This window comes from Callorhinus ursinus, unplaced genomic scaffold (assembly GCF_003265705.2).
Source record: "Callorhinus ursinus isolate GAN/ISIS: 27379988/994484 unplaced genomic scaffold, GSC_fseal_2.0 scaffold13, whole genome shotgun sequence".
In the NCBI taxonomy this organism is placed as follows: Eukaryota; Metazoa; Chordata; class Mammalia; order Carnivora; family Otariidae; genus Callorhinus; species Callorhinus ursinus.
The window spans coordinates 50,937,047-50,959,673 of NW_027397075.1; the positions used below are offsets into that span (position 1 = coordinate 50,937,047).

The 22,627-nt window shown below is 54.1% G+C and overlaps 1 protein-coding gene across 12 annotated transcripts in view; it reads left to right on the top strand.

The window, feature by feature from the left end:
* The first annotated feature begins 2,895 nt into the window (after positions 1-2,895).
* The window catches only part of PLXNA2 (plexin A2), a 209,639-nt gene continuing 189,907 nt past the window's right edge, over positions 2,896-22,627 (top strand). For 11 of the 12 annotated variants that reach the window (XM_025878096.2, XM_073900246.1, XM_073900245.1 and 8 more), the window contains exon 1: positions 2,896-3,034. The gene's annotated coding sequence lies outside the window, so the exon portion shown is untranslated. Of the gene's footprint in view, positions 3,035-16,024; positions 16,046-22,627 lie in introns of those variants that run through there. The other variant, XM_073900244.1, reaches the window with a different exon arrangement.

Consider the following 22,627-nt stretch of genomic DNA (forward strand, 5'->3'; position numbering starts at 1 on the left):
TTTTAGTTCCACCAGCTATGTGAAGATTGAAGGTAGAAATTCCCATCTTATAGATGGACATACTGAGGCCCAGAAATGTTAAGTGTGCTTCATCCAGAGTACAGCCCAGTGGACTGGATCAGTGTTCTTCTGGGGGTTATGCTGACCATAGGTACTCCCATAATCTCACAGGACTCAGGTCTTAGAGCGCGTTCAGTGACAATGTGGAAACTTGGCGATATTGTGTTATGCTGCCTACAGTGTGTTCTTCCACCTGTCTTTTCTCTCTCTTCCTTGCTCTCTCTTCCCCTCCCTGCACTTGGGAAGCACAGGGGAGGCTGAGGATGAAGGATGCGGTGAGTGGAGGGGTCTGTTTCATTTTATCCTGTCTTGCTCCTCATTTAGGATTTATTTCTGGACCATGGGTGGGGGAGGTGGTATGAGACAATTATTTAAATTGTATTATAATCTTCCTAAGATGTGATTAAATTGAGGCATGGGGAAGAGATGTGACCCCCTTCCAGGGTCACACAACATTTGATTTAGAACCAGAGGGTCCTAATTTTCAGCCTCAAGCTTTATCAGTTGGATATTTTCAACCCTACCACTGGCTGTCTTGGGGGTAGCTGGACAGACTGATGTTCCATGTATCAATCAAATGGGAGAAATGTTGTTCTAAAATCTTCTAACATCTTCTTCAAATCATATTCTTTAATAAAGTGTGGTTTATATTCAGTCTACTCAGAGATAAGAGGGTAGACAAGACTGTCTGGATGGGGAGACAAGACCTACTTATAAAGAGAAATAAATAATAATATGGGGTAACTTATGATAATTGCCTGGAGGGATGCCAACAATAAATGCTAAAGTAGTTCAAAGAGAAAAGCAGGTATGGATCAGGGAAAACATCTTGGACGGATTCTATGTGGCTCCACAGGACACCACCAGGAATAACCAGTGAAAGTCACAGGGAGACAAATTTCACCTAATTACAATGATGAAAAAACTTCTGAAGAATTAGCTAATTTCTGTGGATGAAGTAAAGCCTAGATTTTCCTACACGCACATCCTACACTGTGTTGAATGGACGATTGTGCAAGACCACCGGTGAGTCTAAATTTCTAACCACCACCACCCTTTTTCTTAAGCTCCTGCTCAGAGAATTTCACGGACTCCCTCCAGGGCTCCCAGGAGTGATTTTTTTTTTTTTCCTGTTTATACCACTGACGACTGTGGCCACCAGAGGGCAGTATATGGAGTTTATCAGAATACTTGAACATGTTGAGTAAACTCGCGTGTGCTCTAATCCCGAGCAGGGACTACGCAGATCCTGCGAACTCACTGGGGTCTAGCTTGCAGGCCTCTTTCGGAAAGCCGCGTCCAGGCACTGCGGACATACTGAGACTCTATGGCACGGAATCAATGGTCGTAAAACCACCGAGGCATTGCCATCTGGAATCCAGAAACCTCTCACCTTAGGTTATTAAAATAAGTTATCTTACCCCCACCTCTGATTGCCCTGCCAGGCAAGCTCCCTGGGCCTGGGCCTGAATATGGAAAGTGCCCCTCTGGTTCCCCAACACTTGCCAGGTGCCCAGGATCCCTAATAGAGCTGGAAGCTTGAGCTTCAGAGCAAAGCTCACCTTTGCATTATAAAAATAATAATAACAACTTCAAACCTCATTTGACAGCTTGTTGGCTTTTTGAAATTCACTACCAGAGAAAATTTGCTCCCACGGATTCTGAGGTCCCCTTCTCAACCTCATCAGCCAAGGCCCGTTCCTCCCCACTCACCCCTCACTCAAAGATGAAGAGGGAGGTGCGCAGGATGGGCTCGGTGACAGGTGATGCTAAGGCGGTGGCGGGGGGCACATCCCCACTGCCCTCACCCACTCTGCTGGCGTCCTGAGCTCCTCGCAAGGGGGCTACGCCAGCTGAGCTCACAAGGCCTCCACCCAAATCCCCAGGCCCTGGCAGATTTTAGTTGCCCCCTTGGCCACTTAAGGTGGCCGGTAGGTCCGGGCTGAGCTGGGCTCAGGGCGGGCAGCCGGCGGCCTCCCGATGCCAAACCTGATTCTCCTTTGTTGACAGCTCGCCGAGGAGGCAGTCCGGGCGGGCGGGGGCGGGGGCAGGGGGCTGACGAGCGCGGCGGTGCCAGCGGCGGGCGCGGGCGCGGCCCCGGGCCAGCGGGCACGGCCGGCAGGGAGGGGGTTAACGCGCGCGGCCTCTATGATAATGAGCTGCATGGTAATATAGGGAGGCCGGCGCTGTGGGCTCAGCCGCCGCCGCCGCCGCCGCCGCCGCCGCCGCCGCCACCGCCACCGCCGCCGCCGCCACCGCCACCACCACCACCACCACCACTACCGCCACTGCCACCGCCACCGCCACCGCCACCACCGTGGAAGCCGGAGCTGCCGGGCGCAGCGGCGTCCGCGCCAGACTGGAGCGGGAGGGTGGCCGAGCGCAGTTGCTGGGAATTTGTCAGCCCGGAGGGCGAGCGATCGGGAGAGAGACCCCACGAGCTGGGGAGCGGTGGAGAGCGCGGGCGCCGGAGCGAGCCGAGCCAGCCCCGAAATAGATCTAGAAAGCCAGGTTCCCGGAGGAAATGGGACTGTGACCGAACCGGGGAGCAAGAAGGGAAGGAAGCGCCGGGCTTGCTGATGTCAGAGGAGCCCGGAAAGTCGCGCTGGAAAAATCCTAAGACAGCCGGGGCTTTGCTGCTTCCCCAGGAGAGACACGGCCAGCCACCCCCACACGCCCCCTCGGCGCCTCCGGGGTCCCCCCCGCGAGCCGGCGACAGCGCGCGGCGGGGCTGCTGCGGGGCGACGGGGGACTGAGGGGCGCGCGGACCGGAGACCGAGGGGCCACTTCAGGAATACAGATAAGTGGCTGGCGGCTGGACGTGGATTTTAATGAATTTGGACTCCATGTGGATTTGGTCGTCCCCGTGATTGCGAGCTGCGGGCAGCGAGAGGGGCAGCGCGCCGCCCTCGGCAGCCGGCGGCCGAGGCGGACCGGCCGGGAGCGGAAGGACAGACCGACGTCGGCGAGCTGGGTAAGCGGCGCCTGGGGCCGGGCGCTCCGAGTCGCCGGCGCCCTCCGCCCTCTCCCCGAGCGCGTGCCCGGCCGCCTGGTCGGGGTCCCGGCCCCGGGCCCGGGGGCTCGGCTGCGGCGCGCGAGTCCCCGCGCGGGCTCGGCCACTTTCGCGGGCCAGAACGCGGCGTGCGCGCCGGTGCGGGCGGACTCAGAGCCGCCGCCTCCCGCCCGGGGCTTCCCGGCCGGCCGCTAGCTCCTGGCGGGGAGGGCGCTCCGCGGCGCGTCTCCGCCGCGCACCTGCTGGCACTCTGCGGCTTTGGGGAGCACGGAGGCGGCGGGGCTGTCCCGAGAGCTGGCGCCCAAAGCGGGCCTCGCTGGCACGAGCAAGGGAGCCCGGGGCCACTGTGGCCAGCGCTGGATTTGGGGGCGTTCACTCTGGTGCCGGAGTCCTTGGCGGCCGCTGGTCGTTCCTTTGGATCAGGGGACTTGGGAATGGAAAGGGAATGCATCATCTGCGCGGGGTCCGTGAGGCTCAGGGAGCGAGTCCAAGGCACTGAGTGGGGCTAAGTGCTCCATGACCCTCTCTGTGCTCCCTCGTGGTCAAGCACCCATCAACACCATCCTCTGGTTTGAGCAGCACGAGAGGGCTGGGGGCTGAAGTAGGAGATGGCCCAGGGTCCGAAAAGCTCCTTATAAGCCATTCGAAAATACTTCCCTCCATGCATTCCTTCTTGCCCCACCCCACAAGTGATGGAGGGATCTTAGAACATTCTAGCTCTTTTTATCCATCCCACAGGTAGTCTCTGTAAATATTAATCCTGGTCAGGATGAGCAAAGAGAGAGTCACCAGAAACTGCCATTCCAGGTCCGTGACAAATGTCCACCTGTTCGGCATGACCCTTGCCCTAGGAGGAGCTGCTTGCTCAAACTCAGCTCTGAGTGAGAGATGATGGGGGGTGAGGTGGGTAAAAGACTTGGAGTGCTAGGTCCGTTAAGAGTCTAGGAATGAGAGCCCCATGAAATGGGCAGTGGAATCTGATCAGGTCTCCTGTAGGAATGTAAGATCCTAGGGTGACAGTCGCGTACCAGAAGTGTCTATGAAAGGGACATAGGGACCCGACCAGTTTGGGGGGGTACCAGCTGTAGCTTGTGGCAGTGGTCTGGGGCTCTAGCAGCTCAGAGGAACCCACACAGATGTGGGGATCCATTCATTCCCGTCCTGCTATTCACAAGCACAGTGGACAAGGTTTGTGAGCAGTTAAGATGGGTATCTGGGCTGGGCTGGTCGTTTTAAGATGAGTCAAGTTCAGCCCTCGCCCCCCCAACACAGAAGCAGGCTCCTGTCTTGCTGGGCTTCTTTCCCAGACCTTGAAACTTCATTCTTCCTTCTGGGCAGGCTTTGGATTCTGGGGCCTTCAACAGAGCGACAGAGCCCCAGAAGAGATGGCTCTGGCCGGAGGAATTCTGCTCTTCCTAATTGAAATGCACAAGTTTTGTGCAGTCACCCCAGAAAGCTCCTGGAGTTGCTAGCAGCCCTCTCTCCTCTGACCTCCCTGCAAGAGAGGAGAATTCATTAACTTCCCCCTCACCTCACACAGCACCATTTGAAATAATTACCTGTGAGCTGTCCTCCTTGGCCTAGGGGGTGGTGATGGGGGGCCGGTGTAGAGTGATGGGAGAGGGTAGGGAACCTAGGAAGCTGAGAAAGATCTGTCAAGATATCCTAGTGAGGTTGTTTTTCTTTTCCATTCTTCCACCTGGCATTTCTGCCTTTTGCCCGCCACTTCCGCATCCCAGAACTTGCCCTCCCTGCGTTACCTGAAAGAGCCTTTCCCTCTTCAGGGACCCGCTGATAAAGGGAGAGCAGCGCAGACTGCCCTCTCTGCTCCTTCCCTGTCCTCAGCAAATTGCATTAGAATGGGGCAAATTGGCTTGCAAAGCAGTTAAATGGAAATGACATTTGGAGCGATGTGCAGTGGGGATGCTGCTAAGGATCAGCAGGATCCAAAGGGGTAAAGTAAGGTACCAGAAGGTCTCCTCTGCCGAGGGGTCATGAGTCTGGCAGGAGAATTCCCCCCCCCACTGGCCCTTCTCTTTAACAGAACAGGAGGATTGGGGTACCCCACAGTCTGGGCACCCCACAGCAGGGCAGAGGGGCTGGTTGGTCTTTCAATCCAAGTCCAAATGAAGAGCAAACGGTGGTGTCGCACATCCATCCCCCAAAAGAAACCATGTCGTTATAAGGTCAGTGACTCCCCTTTCAGAGCTGGCCTGAGTACCCATCCCTGTCCCCAAAGAGCTGGGGAGCATCCACCCACCCCAACATGCTTGACCATCAAAAGTTGCAGGTGTAGTAAATGTGTAAATTCCCCATCTGGTATGCTGGAGTCTGTGCTTAAAATGAGGTGAACAAGAAAACCCTCCAAGAACAGCTACTTCTCCACTAGGCCCCTTTCCCATTTGCGAATACTTCCGATGATTCCGTTAATCTTTATTTCATGGGTAAGATACCGGAAAGCACAGGTGCAGGAGGGGCAAGGAGGGCCGCTGTTAAATATACAAGGCACCAGCCGGCAGCAGTGGAAGCACACCTGTTCAGGTGCTATGGAATATTTACAGTGCTGAGTTCTCACTGTTTGGGGGTTTATAGTCTCTATCCTGCCTCCTTTCCTGCAGCTGCCACCCCAAGATACGAGGTTTGTTGTGGGGGGAGGCGGTTCCTGTCCCCAGCAGTAACAGCCCCCCCCAACCCCCCAGCTGTCTCTCCACATTGCCACACAGCTGTCTTCACACACACAGACTGGGGCCCCATATTCTTCTGTCCATCGTGGCAAATGGAGAGGTAAGGAGCTCCAAGCCCAGCCAAAGCCCCTACCCCCACCCCACCCCCTTCTTGATCGTAAAGAGCCCGGAGCATTGTGTTACAGTCTGTTAACTACAAATAATTCAGGACTGTCCACAGAGAAACTGGTGGAAACAGGCTTCGAGGTGCTGTCGTTTTACCGCTCATCTGCACCCCCAGCCCCATCGCCACCACCCTCACCCAGGGGCAGTCTGTTGTCAGTTCACTATATGTGACTATAATATCTCTTCCTCCCCTCCACATATGCTCAGCTCCAACAATGATGAATGGAACGGATTCCCTTATGGGAAACAGTTTTTTCACTTAGTTACAAAGATTTCATGCCTGATTAGAGGAAATGAAGGCTGGGTGTGCGTCCACTTCTTTTTTGGTCATTTCTAAAGGTGAGCCCTGCAGAGACAGAGAAAGGCAGTTCTTCGCGGGGTCAAACGGCTGGTCCCAAGGCGCCCTGGGAGGGACGGATGGTAAGAACGGGGCACCCCTTTTCTCCTCGGCTTAGCCCTCGGGCTCTCCGGGGCCCCACTCCCTGGCACTGGGGCATATGGAACCTCTTTATCTAGCTCCACACTGTTCCATCTGGAATTCCGAGGGCAGAAATGGAGGCGAGAAAGTTCTTTGTCAGGGAGCAGGGTCCCTACCAGGCGAGGGTGTAAAAGAAGAGGAGGAGGGGAAGGTGAGAGCGGAAAGAGAAAGCTTAGGCCTGAGCTGTGCACAAGTTCCCGGCTCCTACACTTGGTTAAGCATTAACCCCCTGCCCTGCCTTGGCCAGGTCTCCCGCTTGGGGGAAAGGATGGGTCTCAGAAACCCAGAAGCCCCGCAGGTGTTCCCTGCAGCCCCCTCTGGCTCAGCAGATCATGTGCGCTGTCTCCCCTCCTTGGTCCAGCCGGATGCTCAGTCCTGGCCCCCACCCACCCTCCCTCCCCTTCCCTGGCAGGGGCACCCTTTTCCCACCCCCTGTCCCTTCACCCAGGCATTGCCTACTGTTTCATGGCAGCATGCCTCTCAGCGACCAGGAAGTAGGGGGGCTGGTGGGGAGAAGTGATAGAAGGAAGCAGGCTGGTTCCACTCAAGACCCCAAAGCCGGAGCGCCAAGCTCAGGTTCAACAATGTTCCAAACATATGTATCAACCCACAGGGCCCAGGTTTGCTTGGGGCACGGAGTAGGGGAGAGTTTCTGTGCAAGTTTCCTTCTCCTCCAGGAACACTGGATTGTCCTGGTGCTTCTGTGATCTCTCTGGCTGGCAGGTCCCTGTTCGGGCTCTCTGAGAGTGGGTCATTTGATCCAAGGCCATGTCAGAGCATTTCCAGTTCATCAGACCTGGCGCCTTGAACTTCAGAAGAAGGAAAAAAAAAAAAAAAAAAAAAAGCCAGCCGATGAACCAAGCATGCAGACCGACAAGATGCATGGCAAAGACACACGTGGAAAGCCCGAGTCCAGATGTAGGAACAGTCGCAGACACACAGAGAAGCAGGGTGACAGGGAAGGAAGATAAGGCCAGAGAGACTGACAGTGTGAACGGGGCACAAAGAGCTGAGAGCAAACACAGAAAACAAGTGGAAAAGAACAGTCTAGGCAGAAGGGAGCTCGGCTCCGTCTTCCCAGGCAAGGGGAGGCTCCATCTGGGCTGCAGTGGGAAGCTGAAGTAGCAGGTTATCTCCACTAGAGGGGGCTCTTGAAAACCAGGCTTGGCCCTAAACAGTGGTTTTTGTGCTTTTTTTGTGTGTGTGTGTGAGAGAAGAAAAAAAAATAGATATATTAGAAACTCCCAGCTGTCACTACCCAGAGACTACAACTGGTAGGGTCCTATTGCCAGTGGGACCTCTGGGCCGCCGTCTGGGAAAGGCGTCTGCCGCATTAAGTGGAGGTGCCCCAGCCGGGTGTGCAGCTAGGGAGAGGCCTGCCCGGACAGGATGCGTCTGGGGGTGGGCCCCGGGGAGGGGGGTGCCGTCTCGAGTCAGCAATCTGCTGGCCTGCCCGCCAAGAGGCTCTTGCCTTTCTTTATCAGCAGCAGAAGTTCTTGGCCCAAGCCCAGGACTTCACATGCCTGCCCCCCCACACCCCCTTCCAGCTCCTTAAGTGTGGATTTTTGAGATCCTCCCGGGTGGTGGCAAAACTGCTCCTGAGGAGACTTTTTTAGAAAGACTTTTCAGGAACTGAACGCATGTCAACGTTGCATCGCTGATTTAATCTTTGTCTTCATATTCTCTGTGGGAGCCTTTCTCTGAATCATAATTCCCCCCTTTCATTTCAGCAGAGGACAGTATGGAGAGGGAATGGAGTCCAGAGGCTTTTCTCATCTGAGGAGATAATAACTGTCCAACAGGGTCTGGAAAAAGATTGAAGTTTGGGGACAGGCAGGGGGCCAGAGAGTCGCATCTTTTCAGATCTGATACCAGCCTCTGATGCCTCATCTTCACTTCCCTTTGGCTCCTGTTTACCTGAGGTCAAGCGGAGGGAGGGAAGGGAGGAGCGAGAAAAGAAAAGAGAAAAACAAGATAAATGTATCATGTATGAAAGTTTAATCCTGCTTTTCCTTGGCTAAAATGACTTCCGGTGTGAGAGATAAAAGGCAGTGGAGGTGCCCTCGGAAAGTTCAACTTGTCTTTGAGAAGGAAGAGGGGAGGGATCCTGGGTCTCAGCGTGAACAGCCCATGAATGAGTCCCTTTCCTCCGTGCCCCCCACAACAAGTTCTCTCTGAAGCTGAGAGGGAGAGGGAGAGGGAGAGGGGGGGACGGAGGCGCCTCCAGGGCTTGTCTGCACTGTCAGGGAGCTCACGCCAGGCTTTCTCTTCCTGTCTTTACGCACCCTCCCTTCCCACCTTAGTTGCTTGTTTGGGTTTGCCGGGGACGGAAGAGGGGATGAGGGAGAACCCCAGGACACCCCTCCAACCTTACCCTTGGTATATGGGTTGGTGCACCACCCATCTTGCCCTTGCACTGAACCGAATAGGAAGACACCAAAAGCAGACATTGGGATCCATTTACATTTAAACAAACAGAAGTGGATCACTTCCTTGCGCAGTGCTAGCAATGTCGTAGCTCCAAAACAAAGATGGAAAAGTAAGAGATCATCCCTCCGAGGAACAGTAGGCTGCAGGGAAGCGGGAATTACCTAAGCCAAGGATCCTCCAAGGAAACTTTAGTATAAGGCAGGATGGAGTTACCGGTCTACTGGAGGGGCCAGGGAAGTGAAGGCACAGAAGCTCCTGGAAGCTTTGGCTCTGGTCCGTGGAAGGTGTAGATTTCCAGGAGAGAGACTCATATGCCTGACAATTTTGGTTGACTGTCAAGAATGACTGTCTAACATTGTCCCATTCCTCAGCTTCTCAGAACTACCCCTGATTCTTCTCATTCTCTGGGATTTTCAAGGGACAGCCACGTTGTTGTTTTCTGTTTCTGTTAGTCAACATCCGAGAGCAAGCTCTCCATGGCCCACACTCCTGAGGGCTTTCCACACCGCATTCTATGCAAATTGCATCCCTTTCCGGTCCTCTTGAGCTGGCGGCAGAATGCCCACGTGGTTCATCAGGAAATGTTATTACTCATTGGTGTTCACATTTCAGTGTCCAGAATCCTGCTGTTAACTCACCCACTCTTACCTGAATGAACTCATTAAATGGATCAGACCCGAGAGGAGAAAAAAATTTGGATTTTACCCCACACCCTGGCTGGGCAGGCAAGCCAAGTCCACCAGCCACCTCTGCCCTGTTTCCTACCTTGGAGAAGGAACCAATCTCTTTTTAAGGTTTCTGTCCAGAAAGAAGGCAGGGAAAGTGAATGGAAGGAGGCTCAAAGGAGGAAGATTTCAACTCAATGGAAAAACTTTATCCAATCCAGTAGTGGATGGCCATACTCTCCTTGCATCTTAAAATGGTCACATAAGATCTGGGGTGGGCAGACCCTGCATTGGGATGGGGTGGGGGCGTGGGGGGCATGCTTGGGGCTTCAAGAGGCCTTTGATCTATGCGTATATATGTAAATATATGTATATTTGTGTGTGTATATGATATATACGTGTGTGTGTATGTGTGTGTGTGTGTGTGTGTGAAGAGAAAAGTTTATGATACCCCCCCAGTGTACGGAACCACTAGACTCCAGTGTCTGGGGCCTCTGCCTGTCCTCCTTTTCTGCCTTCAGCTCTGGTTGTGGAACTAACCCAGCGCCTGCCCCATGTCCCAAAGTCATAGGCCACTCACTCTCAGGGTAAGCCCCAGGCTTTGTCACTGCTCTGCGCCCCTGGACAAACTGTGGAACTTCTCTGAGCAGAGGCTCCTCCCATGAAGGGCGAGAGGGAAGGTTCAGGAAGGGAGGAAAAGGAGGTAAAAAGCCCCTGCCTGCCCTGTAAAGGCAGGGGGACCAGAGAGCAGACAGAAGTGGCAAGAGGGGATGTTTCTGCTTTGAAGTGGTTTCCTGCTTCATAAAAGCGAAAGGCCTCGGCCGGGCTGGGTAAATATTACGTTGGCCTCTGACCTCCCACCTCCCTTGACTGCTCCCCTGGCTTCCCCCCCACCTTTTTTTTTTTTCTCCTGAGCAACAGAGATACCTGAGGGAGAAGAGCCTACTTTCTCGACTTCAGGGTCCTCAGCAGGAGCCTTGGTCAAAGCCAGACGGGAAGACCAGGCTCCTTCCCTGTCCCCAGACATGATGGCCTTCTTCTGAGTCAGCAAGCTCTACCTGCTCTCCGCATGGGCCATGTTGGCCGGTGGTGGTGGTGCATTCCCAGAGAGAGGGGGGTCAGGACCTCACAGTCGCCTGACAAGACTGGCCTGCCCACCCTCACCCCAGCCACCTAGACCTTCCTGCCAAGTCCTTTGACATTCTGCGGAATGAAAACCCACACCAAATGAACACATTTCAAGTCCACCACCCGATTCTGAGGGATCCCCCAGGGTGTGGAGCCCTCCAGCTTTCTGGACCAGAGGACCCAGCTGTGAGACACTTGCGGGGAATGATGTGAATTGCATGTGACACTGGGAAGCCACACCTGGCACCCTTGTGTAGGACGCTTGCCCCCCCCCCCACCTCGCCGAGAAGGGTGTCAGAACAGATGGCCAGGAAGGGTCTGGTGTCAGAATAAGGTCCTAATGCACAGGAACAAAGGACCTTCCCTCACACTTATCACTCTTCCTTCTTCCTAAAAGATTCCTCACCTGCCCACTGGGGGTCATTCAACATTTGCTCTCTGATCACAGGAGGGAGGCGAGAGGGAGCCATGAGACCCTCTAGGAGAGTCAGCTCCTGCCCCTAATCTTGTACCTCAGTTTCTCCATCTCTACAGCAGGAACGAATGCTTTTCATGACTACCCAAGCACCCTCACTTCCCTTTGTTTCTAGAGCCAGGCATAGGGAGATAGTTAGGGAATTTGGAAAAATGACAATTGTTGCAAATGTGCAAAACTATTCTAAAATTTGGAGCAGGAATAAAGCCAAGCTAGGGACATTTTTCTCCTCCTCTCTCTCTCTCTCTCCCCCTCTCTCTGAATTTGTTTGGAACTTTCTGAGAAAATAAGATTTTATTTAAAAGAAATCTATATGCTAAAGATTCTTATATATAAAAATACATAAAAGTCTCAGTGGAGACTGGAAACTGAGAGGAAAGGAAGTAGTGACCCCGGCATTGGGGCCACATGCATGGCTCATGGGTAACACTTAACCAGTGGGGCTGGATTTTGAATTTGAATGTTCAGTGGGGCTGGATTTTGAATTTGAATGTTCAGTGGGGCTGAACATTCTGAATGTGCTACCCTTAGGGTTTCGGTGGCTTTGGCTGTAAGAGTTGAGATGAACGATACTGTCGTAGAACTGGTAAGTTGGCATATTTCTGGGAGTCAGCCTCCCATGGCAGGAGAAGGGGCAGATCTCATAGGCCTCTGGCTGCCTGCCTGCAATAAGGCTTGCATCTCTCCTGCAGTGAGAACTCCTCAGAGCGTGAGTATTAATGGGGCAGACTCAGCATGAAGGGCATTGGCAGGAGCTGGGTTCCAGAGCCCACGCTGGACCTTGGGCCTTAGGGATTGGATCCTTGGCCAGCGCTGATCACTGGACAGAACGGGAGGATGGCTGGTTGAGATGCATCAGCTGCTGTCTCTTAGCCCAAGCGGCAGCCCCCCCTCCCCCGCCCCGTGCAGCTGAGGCACAAGGAGCCTTATCCCCTGTTGGAAGTGCAGAGCACGGGAAGGCCCTGGAAGGAGAGAATCCTATGCATTGACAGCATTGTCCAAGAACCAGCTGTGAAAAATCAGTGTGACGAGGCGCCTTGATTTTTTTTTTTTTTTTTTTTGTAAATCACTTTTGAAAAAACAACCTGAATTACAAAAGAAATGGGTGTTATATGTAGAATACCTGGAAATTGTCTCTGAGTATTTGATAGCAGCTTTTACTCAGGCTCATATCATAGATGTGAAACCCGTGTCCAAACCAGGTGAGTAGATGGCCCTGAGTAGTCACCCAGCAAGAGGCCCTTCACGGCCCTCCATGAGCAAGGAGGTGTGTTTGCCCCAGCCTAACCCAGCACTCTTGAGCCCTTAGCCACACTCTCCTCCAGTCTCTCAGTTCCCAGCTCTGCCCAGCGACCTCCCCCATCTCTCTCTCTCTCTCTCTCTTAAGATTTTATTTATTTGTTGAGAGAGAGTGAGCACACAGAGGGAGAGGGAGAAGCAAGCTCCCCACTGAGCAGGGAGCCTGATGCAGGACCCAATCCCAGGACCCTGAGATCATGACCTGAGCCAAAGGCAGACACTTAACTGACTGAGCCACCCAGGCGCCTCTCTCTCCCCACCCCCCCACCTCAGGCTTGAGCAGGCAGGCAGCTCACGGTGAAGCAGTAGTCCCTGAGAACCAGTGTCTCCCCCTCTCTGCCAGTCTGCGGGCGCTAGGACACCCAGACTGCCTCTCCTTGGAGCTGCACAGTGTGGTGGAGAAAGGCCCCCCTCTTTTCAATTGCTCCAACCAGCTTTCCTCCATCCCCTGCAAGCCTTGCTATTTGCACAGTCAATGGTTCTGGCAAGGCCAGGCCGCCCCTCCCTCCCCGAGAGGCACTGTGGGCACTGTTTGTGTCTCGGTCTCTATAGGCTCAGCATTCACCACTTGAAGAGGGTGAGACAACAATGGCCAGAGCAGCTGCCTGCCGACGGGGCTGCCGGGGAGGCTGCCGGGGAGGCTGCCGGGGAGCGGCAGGCCAGCCAGAGTTTGTGCACCATGCACCTGTGAGCTTTCTCAGGCAGCCAGGGCCAACGCAGAGGGAATGAGCAGGGCAACCAGGATCCAGAGGACCTGGTCCAGGCCACCTGATTGGCTCCCTCCACATGCCTGCAGCTTTCTTGGCCGAGGCTTCCACCAGCTGTGCAGTCCCTCAGGGCCTGGAGGAAAAAGCAGGGTCCCCGGCCCCTGGGAAGGCGCCATTTTTACCCTTAGGACAGGAAGAGGCAGGACACTTGCTCAGGTAGAAAAAGACAGGGACGCTCCGCCAGGAGCCCGCCCCCAGGTAGAAGAAAGGTACATTACTTGCAGAGATTGAAGTGGGTGCAATATGATTTCATTTGATTGAACATGCAATTATTAAATATGTGCTGTGTGCCAAGTGTTCTAGGAGGAAGGCATGTCCCTGTCCAGGCTCGTGACAGGCTTGCAACATGGCAAGGGAGGCAGGGGATGCACAGAAATGATGCCCGTACAAGTTCAGTGTAAGTACTGTAGGGGGGCACGAGAGAGGGATTAACCAGAGCCATCTGACCAGAAGGGACCCTCCAGGGAGGGAATGAGCCCTACTGCATTTGGGGAATTTAAACAGAGGTTGGCAGATGACAGCCGGGTCTCAAGAAGGGATTCCTCTGTGGAGCAGAAAGGGACAATGGGTGATGGCTGAGATCCCCACCCACTTCCAGGCCTTGTAACCTGGAGTCCCTGTTTGCTGCTCGGTAAATACAACAGAGGAAAAAGGCTCCGTTGGAAGTGAAGTGGAGTGCTGGCCCAGGGCTTGTGAGGACGACCCCCGCAGCTGCTGGCCTTAATTTCACAGCAAACAGAGCGGGTTCTCGCCCCTCACCCCCACGACTCTCCTCCAAGCATGGTGCCAGCAAGGCTAGGCTGGGCTAAGCCCTGGTCTCCCCCAGAGCCAAAATTCTCGTAATCACATGAAAGCGAGCACTCCGTCCACAAGCAGGGGCAGACCTGCGGAACGGAGTCTTGGTCAGCTCTCTGCTTATGCAGCTCTAACTTCTAATCATTGTCATAAACAGGACGGAAGCAGCTGCTCACTCCAGTCTATTATCAGCTTGGTTGGAGACAGAGAAATTTAAATGACAGTACGATGCTTAGCAAAGAAACGAAAGTCAGTGTTAAAAATAAAGAAAACAAGACAGCTTGTTTCATCGAAATGGAAGGGTTATTAAACAGCCCCGAATTAATCAGTGATCTGCCAGGGCTGGGAATTGAAGAGCAGCAGGGCCAGGGGAGAGAGCTGGGAGAAGGTGGGTGGAGAGACGTCCTGGGGCAGGTAGGGACTGCCTGTTCTCTCCTCTAGGGCTGCCTGCCGGGACTGGGGGAAATGGGTAGGTCTTCAGAGGGGCAGGGGCAGCTAATTCTCTGCCCCACAGATAAGAGTGGGTAGGAGGCCCTGCAGACTTTGGTATCCCAGCCTCTCTCCTTACAAAGTCCTGCTTCTGGAATCTTTCCATCAGCCACCACCCGCACCAGCCCTGGGGGCTGTCTCCAGCCCTGCACCTTCCCACCAGCCAGGGCTGGGTGGGAGCCGAATGGCTTTCTGTGGTGGCCAGAAGCTCCCCACCAGGCCCTTCCCTCTCTCCCAAGGAGTCCTCAAGATCTCAACTCTGAGTTGAGCTCCTGATACCCCACCCCCATTCCAGAGGGCATCCCGAGTATGACCAGGCTCTCCCGCACAGGCTGTGGGAGGGGTACGCCAATGACATTGCATATGGGGCATTCTTAGTGAGCTCTGATATCACTGCGCAAATGGCAGTTTCTATTACATGGGCGGGGGGTGGGTGTCCTGGGTCCTGAGAACGCAACCGCAGAAGAAAGGTTTTCCAGAGGGCACAGAGTGGGTCTGGCAGAGAAGCAGACCTGCTCACACCTTGGCAGGGCCGTGGGAGGGGAGGCCGTGGCTGAGCACATCTGCATGCACGTGTGCACCCATCCGGCTGTGCAACATGTTGGATCTTGAATCAATCACTCCGAGAGCATTTTCTCTGCTCTTTGACCTCCACATTCTTTCTCTTCACCCCTCCCTCCCTCCTGCTTCCCTCCTGGCTGTTTACCCTTTTCCAGGCTCTTCTCTCACACCCCATTCATCATCCGGGACCAGATTCTCACTCAGGGAGTTCTTTTCATCTCCTGGCCCAGGTTCCCCCCCCCCCCCGCCCCCCGGTGCTGCACCAGCCTGCATTCCCCCTGCTTTCCCTCCAGCACATTCTTCTCTACCCGTGTCAGCCTCTCTGATAACTGTGTCCTTCACTTTCCCCCCCAGAAGGGCTGGGGTCCTAGACATCGCGAGCTGATAGGATGACAAGGGTCTCAACCGAGGGGCTGATGCCGCTCCAGGGGGTAGGGGTCCTGCAGACCGCGTGCTTATGCATCTTGGCACCGACAAGCCCCCTCAGTGGATGGAACTCTTTCTGGATTGGCAGCCCCCTCCCGGTCCACATGTGTCCCTTTTATCCAGCTCCAGAGCACTCCTCCTGCTCCGTGTGCAGGGGTGTGAACGTGCCTGTTCCTTAAGAGCGGCTGCCTGGCAGCTCGGGATCTTTTCGGCAGGAGCTCTGAGTCTCAGACAAAGAGAGGAGAAGAATAGAAACTGAAGGTGGGAAGGTACAGGGTGGGGACACAGCCTGCTTAAGAAGCTTCCTCTTAAAAGGAGTTACAACTTTTTATAGGAAGGCTGGCTGTCAGTCCAGAAGAGCACTGGAGGGGAGGGTCAGACAGGGGGACTTCACCCCACATGCTGGCCAGACCCGGTATGGGACAAATCCGGAGAATGCGGAGCTCCAGCCCAGGGACCGTCCTCAGCATGGACTCCTTCTCCTCCTCCCAAGGGCTGACTTTCCTCTTTCCTCCTTCCCTCCCTCTCTCCCGCCAAGGGCACCTGGATGAATCACCAAGAGCAGCAGAAGTGGCCCTTAAATCACCCTTGAGTTCAGAGGAAGTGGGCGGTGAGTTGGAAAGCGTGGGACCCAGGGAACTGGGGAGAAAAGCGACAAGGGAGCAGCGGCACCCAGGTCCTCCCAAGAGGCCAGAGCCTCGGGAGCTTCCCCGTCCTAAGAATCTCGGTCACCTGGCTGAAACAGAGCCTCCAGCCTTTGTCACCAGCACATACTTGGGCAGCCAGTTGCTGCCAAGGAGGTGATGTCCTTGTGCAGTGTTTCTCCAAAAACAGAAACAAGAGTCACTGGTGTTTATCCAAAGCGAGAGAGTTTGCGGAACACTTTCCACACCCATTGTCTCATGGATTCTCACCACAGCTCCGCGAGGTGTCCTTCCACAGCTGGGAAACTAGGGCCCCAAGAGGTTAAATAACAGGTTCAAGGTCACCGAAGTAGGAAGTGGTTAAGCGAGACCAGAGCCCAGGTCTGTTCCCAAAGCCCACAGTGTCTTCCCTCTGCCTGCTGCCTGGCCACACGCACCATTTGACCCCCTTACAGAAGAGCCCTGTTCCGGAGCCTTCTGAGGGGGTTCTCACCCCACCCCACTCTGCGCTTGATCACTCTCGCTGTCAGTTGGCCATTTATTATACACATTTTGTGTGATCTTTGAACTTGTTCAGTTTGTGTCTTTGAGCTCTCTTGCCTTTTCCTGCACGAGCTCTGTCTGTGTTGTGCGTCCTTCACCGACAGAGCTGGTGGCCCCTCCTATTCTTCTTCATCCTTCTGCCCACCTCACCCACCTCCCAGTGACATTTTGCTATTTCCCCAGCGGGTTCAAGATGAACCTTCCCGAACGGTTCACCCCTTCTTCATTACCTCTGTCAGTTACGGCAAATCGTTGAGCCAAGCGCGTTAGTTCACGCCTCGTCTAAGGGCAGACTAGTCGCTGAGAAAAGCACATGAGCATCTCCATGTCCGCTCTCCCCTGCTCTGAGCACAGAACTGAGTGAGAGGCATCATGCTACCCCTGCATGGGATGCCGAAGAACACAAAGATTATTCCTACACTCTTACCTGGGAGCCTCTAATTCCACGGAGAGATAGCACACAGTCATCTAACAAGCGAGCCAGCAACAACAATGCAGCATGTGCTAAAAACAACAGTTTCTGGTTGACTTTGGAGGAGAGAGAGGTGATTAGGGGTGGGGATATCCTAGAGGCTTCCTGCAGCTTTGAAGGACGCACAGGGCTTGGATAAGCCAAGAAGAAAGTTGAGAGAGGTGCTCCAGGGAGAGCAGCTGTGGCCGTGAAATTCTGCAAGGTGTCCTGGGGACTCAGCACGTGAACCGGTTTGTTGGGAGTGGAGTCACTCTGGGAGAGGGGGAAAGGGAAGCTGTAGAAAGAAGAGCCAGCTTGGGAAGAACTTGAACTTGGGTACTTGGCAGTCCAGCCTTGAGTGTATCTGGGCAACAGAAGGAGTTGCCATAGGTGGATATCACACTTGGCCATGTGCCTGGCAAATAGACAAGGAGTTTGAAGCACAGGAAATGATGCAGTACGAGGCATACCGGGCAGGAGATTTGTGGCCAAATCTTCGCTGCCAGAGTCTGTGTCCACGGATCGTCTCTGGGCCAGTCTTACATGTCTCAAGGAGACACCAGGCTTGCTGGTAAAGAGACCCACTCTTGAACTTTGGAAAGCCTGACTTTTGGAAAAGGGCTGGGTTTTAAAAATGCACCTTGATCTGGCCCCAGTGGCTCCCTTCTTTCCCTGCCATGAGGACGAAGCAACAGTGGTAGGGGAGTGCTCCTTGTCCCTGGAGCATGTCAGTGGTCAGTGGCCAGCTCTGGGAGCCACCAGGGAGCAGAGAGGCAGGAGGGTCTGCTCGAGAAGGAGGAAGTGCCAGGGAATGGCCAGGGTCATTACAGTTTTCCTTCAAGAGAGGAAAGACGGGGCAGCTTGCAGGGAAAGCAAGTGGTGTTTAGGGCCAGGCCATCGCCAGAGAGCCGAGGTGAACGCCTGGTGTTTTGTTTGGGTTGTTTCTTCCTCTCCCTTTCTCTCCCGCTGCTGTGAATTGGAGCTGTGTCATTATTCTTTGAAAACATTACAGTTAATGGCAGCATAATACGCCATTATGTGGAGTAACCGTAATTTATTTAACAATTTAGTCAGGCACTTTCTACCCTGTGTCCTGCTCTCCTGCCCCATTTCAACCTCAGAGCCCCGTGGCTCTCCCGTGTTCAGTAAGGTTGGGGTGAGAAGGCAGGAGATAATGTCTCCAGGCTCCTTGGAAAGATCATTTGGAATGTCTCTGGAGGGTGACTTGCCAGCTAGCAGACCCCTTGCCACAAAACGGCCCCAAAATCCACCATGTAACAGATATCTCAACCCACACCTCCCCACACATCCCAGCCCTGCTTCATTACCAAAATAAAATGGGAGGCTCAGGTTTTGACCTTTAAAATAAAGTACTTGCCAGATCTTCCTTAACATTCTACTGGGTTTTCCCAGACCAGTGATAAGAGGGTTTGGTTGAAAAATAACATCTAAATAGGTAGGCAAAGCGGAATTGTGGGGAAAACATGGCCATCAGAAGGTCCTCCTTCCTAGCCGAATGACACCGGTCTGGTGATTCAGCCTCGCTGAGATTTGGGCTTTTCATCAGCGAAATGGGGAGAAGACTACCCATCTCTCAAGATAATCACAAAACTCCAGTGCGTATGCAAAGGATCTAGCACAGTGTGCCACACAGCAAGGGGTTAATAAATAACATAATAACAGTAGCTCTTCTTTATTGTTTTGTGTTATAGGAAGCAAATAGCAGTGGCTATTTTATGCTACCCATGGCCCCTGGGGTACGAAGGCTCCTAGCATGATTCTGACTCGGCTTAGCAAAGCCATATCCCCCACGTTGATGCCTAGCCTGCCTTTGGAAGGAGACTGAGAATTTCTTTTTCTGTCCGTTCATCCCAGAATGCCTACCAGAACAGTAACCCCACTTCTAGGATGGTTGAAGCAGGGGCCAGCTCAGAGTCAGGGGAGAAGCGGAGCGACCTTTCACGGCCCCACGCAGTGCAGAGGGCAGGCTTGCTCCCAGGGCTGGATGTTCAGAGTCCCGCTAACTTGCCGAAATTCTTTCTGCCCCAGGGGTGGGGTGGCCATGGCCAGTCATGCTCCTCCCTGGCCATCCCCCAGAGGGGGTTGAAGAGGGCAGAGCCCATGGAAGCGGGGGAGGGGTGGCGGGGCAGGCAGCTGCTTGAAATTGATTGCTCTTGTAGTTTAGTTTAGACCATGGGCTCTCTCAGCGCTGCCCGGGTGGCGACCTTTAGATAATAAAGGGAATTCTGGGAGATTTCTGACAGGCCCATGACATATGGGGCAGGTCTGCAGGGTCAGGCGGTGTATCTCCCTGCTTCTGGCCCCAGGGTAATGAATCTTGTTTTGACTTTGCAAAGCCAGCCCCGGCACTGCCCCAGAAAGGAGCCGAGCCCCCTCCCCTCCACCGGCCCTCAAGTGTGTATGTGTCTTTGGAACCCTTCATAATTCAGGGAGACACCTCCAAGCTTTTACAGCCTGTGGGGGGAGAGGACAAACACTGCATGCTTTGCTAAGGCCCTGGGAGAGCTGGTGTGGTTTCCAGGGCCCCATCAGAGCCCACGGGGAGAGCTGGGAACAAAAACAACAGAAACCCCTTGCCTGGTGTAAAAACAAGCAATGGTCCCGTAACAGGGCTGGGAGAGGAGCTGGGGTGGGTTGGAAGGAGTCACAGAATATCCCATAGGGTTCTAAGGGTCTGCAGGTGACACCCCCACTCCTCTGGGCAGGTGCAGCAGAGAGAATGGGAACCAGTCTGCAGGAAAAGCCCCACAAATGGGAGACGGCAAATACCATCTCTGATCCCACTGGGGACGAAGTGGTGAAAGCCCGCGCGGTTGAGGTCTCTGGGCCTCTGTTTGGTGCTGGGTGAAAGAGGAGGTGTGTTTGCTGCCATCAGTTCCCACGGAGACGTGGAGATTGACATCTCTAATACTTCGCCCGCGATGGCAGACGCAAACGCGCGTGCTTGCACGGGCCTGTCTACACAACCCTCCCCCCAACCCCCAGCCAAGATGGTAGAGAACGTTGTTCCCCCCCACCCCACCCCACCCCACCCCCGCTCTGTTAGTTCTCTAGGGCTGCTCTATCAAAGTGCCACCAACGGGGGGACTGCAACAACTAAAATGTGTTGTCCCAGTTCTGGAGGCTACAGGTCGTGTCTGTGAGGCTGGCGGCTCCTTGCAAGGGCCACGAGGGGAGGGTCAGCGCCAGCCTTTTCTCCTAGGCCTGTCGAGGGCCGTCTTCTTTCTCTCTGTGTCTCTCCACCTGATCTTCTTCCCTCTGTGCCTATGCCTCTGTGTCCAAATTTCCCCCTTTCTGTAAGGATACCAGTCATTTGGATCAGGGCCCAACCTAATGACCTCATTTTAATTACCTCTATAAAGTCACTGTTCTCCAAATAACAGTCATATTCTGAGGCACTGGGAGTTAGGACCTCAACACACGAATTCGGGGGGTTCATGACTGAACTCCGAGCGCCTGCCTCCCTGCCTTTCTTGCCGGGACCCAGCCCCTGCACTTTTGCCCTGTCACCCTGCCTCTGCCCACTGTGCCTTCTGAGAGGTCGAGTCCCTTGCTGTCACGTCATCACATGGGATCTGGAGCAGAGAAGCGCACACAGCTCTGGTCACCCAGACCCTCACTGCCTCACCGCCTGGAATATGGGGTCCTCTCTCACTGCTGGCCGGGACTCTTAGGGCCACCCCACATTGCCTTCTCTTACTCCTTGATGCTTGGCCACTGGCTCTGGCCCACCCACGTGTGACAGGAATCCCAGGGACAGACTGCTGGGGCATCTCCCTGCTCACAGTGAGAGCCGGTGGCTGGGTAGAAACTGTCACCAGAAGCTGTCCCGACGACACACACCGGAGCACCACCCTATCATCCAGTATCATGGATCCCACCTCCTCAGGGTCAGATGCCAAGAGGCCAGGTAGGCAGAGGCCCGTTTGCCCCCTCTGGCTCCCCTCACCTTCTTCCTCTCGCTCCGGGGCGAGATGTAGTCACTTAGCTTCACATAACAGCACAGAGTCTGGGGAAAAAAATGACATTCGATTAATGAAGCAAACCCAGCTGGTATAGCAGTGACATCTAAATTGTTCCTTTGGTCGCTTTATTTTCTGTAGGAAATTCTCCCTCTCCCCACAACCCCCCCCCTTTTCCCTTTAAATCGCGTGCATAAAATACGCTAATAACAATCTTCGGTGTCTGTGCATGAGTGACAGCTGAAATAAGAAAAAGACTAATCGTACCTCCTGCAGCCCTGTCGCATGGAGATTAAATGAGCCTCCCTCCTGTCCCTCAGTGCTCACTGCCCCCTCCCCCACTCTCTCCTCTTGCTCCTGGTCTCTCTCCTCAATGAGAATCATGGGCATTTGAATAATAATATTATAGACGCCATCAGGGTGACAGTGGGGAAAAAATCAGCTCAAACCCATGATTATTCCTTCAATCTAATAATTATTTAAATACCAGATAACTCCTTTCACTCTAATTGAGGCCTTTCAGCTGTCGGCATTACCCGGGGCCTTTGCGTTCGCCCTCTTGCTCACCTTGTGCTGCCCAACGTGCCTGGACTACCTCCGAGGTCCGCGTTAGACAGAGTGACGCTCGGCATGTTTGCATGTACGACTGCACAGATGACATTATGACAGGTCCTTCAGGATCATGCCGCCCACAGGGGACAAGCCAGGGCCCCAGGATCGCACATGTAGACGTTTTATCCTCGTAGACTTTAATTCATAGAAATCTTAAACCCAAAGGAGCCTTCTGAGGTCATTGGGACCAATCCCTTGCCTCTGGGTAAACGTCTTCCTAGACAGCCGTTGGGAAAATTCACTGTTAGAAAAGCCCATAGTCTCCTTGGCACAAAGCCCAGGAATCCTCTCTAGACAGGATGTCCCTCTTCATATCTAACTTTAGTCTCTCCTGCTGCAGTTCTAACTCTTTGGGAAGAAGAGGCTTCCTGCCGCTTAGACTACATCTGGCCTATCTGTGAGGTTGTCTGCAGCCCAGAGGGAAGTGGCATGGACAGCAGAGCCCCCAAGTCACAATGTGGGTGCCATTCCAGCACATCACAGCGGCTGCAGCTTTGAGTAGGTCAGAAGAGGTTGTTCTCCCGACAGAGAAAGGAGCCATTGACCATGGCTCTTTCATCCCCCTCAGCCCCTAGTCCCTTGCCTCCTTGAGTCTGCCCTGCGTACTCACTCCCTGCCCAGGCCTGGCGGCAGGCTCACTTCTGCCCATCGGGGGACTGCCACCATCAAAGGCACCTTCTTTCCCTCAAACGGGGCAGTCTCGAGGTGGAACATAACTGACTCCCAGGACCCTTTCACCTACAGCAGAGGAAGCACAAGGCTTTTTGTCACAAGGTCTAGCCTGTCCGTGACTCATTTGGGGTCACGTTGGACAATTTTTTCTTTCCATGATCTGTGGCTTCTTTATAGAAAGAAGGAAGGAAGGAAGGAAGGAAGGAAGGAAGGAAGGAAGGAAGGAAGGAAGGAAGGAAAGAAGGAAGGAAGGAAGGAAGGAAGGAAGGAAGGAAGGAAGGAAGGAA